Source organism: Orussus abietinus, unplaced genomic scaffold, assembly GCF_000612105.2.
Source record: "Orussus abietinus isolate OABI.00-Male unplaced genomic scaffold, Oabi_2.0 scaffold47, whole genome shotgun sequence".
Classification (NCBI taxonomy): Eukaryota; Metazoa; Arthropoda; class Insecta; order Hymenoptera; family Orussidae; genus Orussus; species Orussus abietinus.
In genome coordinates, this window is record NW_019396019.1 from 525,702 (window position 1) to 529,048 (window position 3,347).

Below are 3,347 nucleotides of genomic sequence, written 5' to 3' on the forward strand. Positions count from 1 at the left end.
TCGTATGACCAAAGGTTGCGTACGAGCTCACGCACCGAGGAAAACGGTCCGTGGAGTTGGACATCGATTCCCTCGAAAACGAAAGTGACGGAATTTTTCCCTCGGCCCGACAACCGGCCAGGAACAGCGGAACTTTCTTAGAAAAAGTCCCCGTATGCTGGCGTTCATTTTTCTTCCATTTAAACGCCACACCTTTCCGTTCCACGGGTTAAACGAACTTCGGAAAGTATAGAGACCGTTTCCCCTCGGCTCGGTAAAGCAATAGTGTCACGAGTCGCGAAGCAATGCCCGCTTTTAGTGCTAGATGTACATACTCGCACGTCCGCGAGGGTGCCGCGTGTACTCAGGTGAGTCTACACCTGGGCCGGTGAATCAGCCGATCGTCTAAGCGACCGAACGCCAAACCCGATGCACTCTAAAAAAGGTTAAAAAGGTCAAAAAATAACTCTGCGATACCTCGTCCCTCCAAACACGATGCACCCCCCCATAACAGTATTCCAAAGACCCATTGCCAAATGCCCGATAATTATAATCTAAATATCAACCATTAAATATTTTCTCTAACCTCCACCCAGCTTGAAACTCCAGGAAAGGCTTATCTCCTCTTCCAGATAAGTTGTACAGAATATATAGAATTTTTTATACGACAAATAGTACAGAAAATATCGAATTTTTTATACGATAAATAGTACAGAAAATATCGAATTTTTTTATTCGTCCGTAGTTTACGATCCAGGATACCGTAGCGAGGGGTTAAATCAGGTTCCACGAGAATTCGGGAGATCCAGGATCCCGGGGAACGCACTCGTCGCAGCCATCGACGTCGCCTCGAGGATGGGTCGCGTGCGCGTCGCGACGCCCAACGGCATTGCGACATGCGGCGACCCGAAAATAGCGACTCTCGCTTCGCCCCCTCTCGTTAATATCATATCGGCTCGGATCAGGACGACCGTCGTTATCTCGAGGCTTAGTCGTCTCGGACGGTTCCCGAGAATTAGTCAGGAAACGGTACCCTCGGATGACTTTCCCCCATTGTCTCCTAATTGGCCGCGCGTCATCGCCGAGCCATCGCCGAAGCGTCCGGACGCTATCTCCGTATTGATACAAAATTATCGCCAGTTTTTACTCCTAACGCTCCCGATAACGCGGGTATCTGGCGCGGAAAACATCGACGGATGCCCGATACCGTAACGTCCCTAGAACATACCGCGTAACCAACGACTCGTCCTCGTTAGGGAGGCGTCCCCTCCTGCGCGCACCCCACACCTAGGTTATAAGCCTAAACCGTGAACTTAGCTCTCGTTCGGGACGAAATGGGTTAACGAGGCGCTCCGCCGCGAAACGGGGCCCCTGAACATTTTTTTTTCTCTTTCTAAGAATTCTCAAAAATCACTCGAAAGTGCGGCTCGTTAGCGCGGCCTTAAAGAGAGTGACCGAGAATTCGAGTTTTCAGGAATTTCCGGAAAATCGGCTCGATTTTATCGGCACTTTTCCTCGCTCGGAATCTGCACCATGAAGTGGTACGCCGGTGGTCGGTTCCACGGGAAGTGACTGCGAAGATCGATTCTCCACCTCGATCGCAGCGTCGGATGCGACGCGTGGGCGTCGCCGATCGGCCTTCGTCGTACAATTGAAAATCAGACGCGGTTCGCGCTTACTCGGGTGATGTCGGAGGCAGATCGGCGCGCGCGAGGTACCGCGAGGTCCACCACTCGACGACCCAGCTCCGAGGGCGTCGCGACGCGCCGTCGACGCGGCTGGGCGCATCCGTGGGCGCGCTTTCCGACATACCCCACATGCGCGCGGTATCGATACATTCCAGTCGACTTATACTTACGTAACGAGCGACCACCACTACGGGCGCCCTATAAACTCGGCGTTTATTCAACGCCGCGACGGCGGGGCCGTTTGATTCGCGGCGCCCTTGTGTGCACTTGCGCGGTGGAGCGTTAAAAATAAATCCAATTAACGATCGGAAAAATCGGCTCCCCGCGGCCACTCCGCTGGTCTTAGAGTGGCTCGGGGATTTTTGTGGAGCTTTTCCCACCACGGCGGACAATCTCGGATTGCGTTATCTCGGTCGTGAGGGAGGACGCGACGTACCGGTATCGGCGTTTGGGAGAATAAAAAAAAATCTGCACGCAGGGAGTTGGGAAATCGTGGGATTACGTCAAAAGGCGCATCGTCGGGGTCCTGGAGAGGTCGGCCGAGCGGTCCGGTCGACGAAACGCAAAAACGTGCGAGATAAGATTAATTCCCGGCGGTTGCGCCTCCGAGCGGATGTCGAGCGATGCCGAACAATGCCGAGCATTGCCGAGCGAGGCGGGCACGTGGTTCGGTGGTCCTGCGGACGATCGGTCGGCGCGGGGCGCGCGACGGGGAAGAAGCCGAGAGACCGGCGCATTTTACATTCATTTTCGGATTAACGAAATATCGGCCCTGTTCTGTGCCAAATCGCGCCGAATTCCCGGGATGTTGTGCGTAAATATTTTTAACGGAAAGAAAATAAAACTTTATGATCAATATTTCTTAAGAATATTTATTACCCTTTAACTTGAACTTTGAGGTGCATCGAAGAGAATCGTTACTTGAACGAAGAAACCTAAAGTATATAACTAAGAAAAATTAACGTTCTCATAAATTGTCGATATTCTCGGTAACTTATGATACGTTTCACGGTTACCTTCTCCGATTCCGTGTTACCGAGAATTTTTAAACTCTACAGAGACCGTCGCAACGAGGCGGAACGATTTCCCGACTCGCGAAAAACGAGCGACGAGTCTCCGGAATTCGTTCCGGAGGAGTCCGTGACGTATCGTCCGCGGTCTAGGTCGAGGCGCAGGCGTCTCGCCGTCAGGTCCCGGATTCCCGAAATTCCAGCTCTCGAGGCGTCGCAGGGACGTAGAAGAAGCCAAAGGCGAAAGACCCCCGTCCGTTTGGGAGGGTCGGGTGATCAATTTGAAGAAATGCGGTGTTTCTTCGAGCGGCGCGAAGGGAGGGCGATGTTTGGTCACGTGACCGAGATTCGGTAGTTTGGCCCAGTGAGCCAGTCCGCGGTGCACGGGCGGCCGGGGACGTCGGCTCGGCTCGGCTGATCTCGGCTCGACTCGGCCGGGCTCGGCGAATGGCGACGCGCCTCGCGTCGACTACGTTCCTGGGCGGGGTGGTGGGGAGCGCATGACGAAGCCCGCGAAAGCACGAGAGGAAGAGAGAGAGGGCGCTGGGGCGAGAGAGAGGCCTCCAGGCGGCGCAGTGCGGTGGGAGCGAGAGGGCAGGGCGAGCGGGGTATCGGCCAGCTGGTTGGCGAGGGAGCCGCGAGGGAGCCGCGCTCGCAGTCGCAAGTGAGA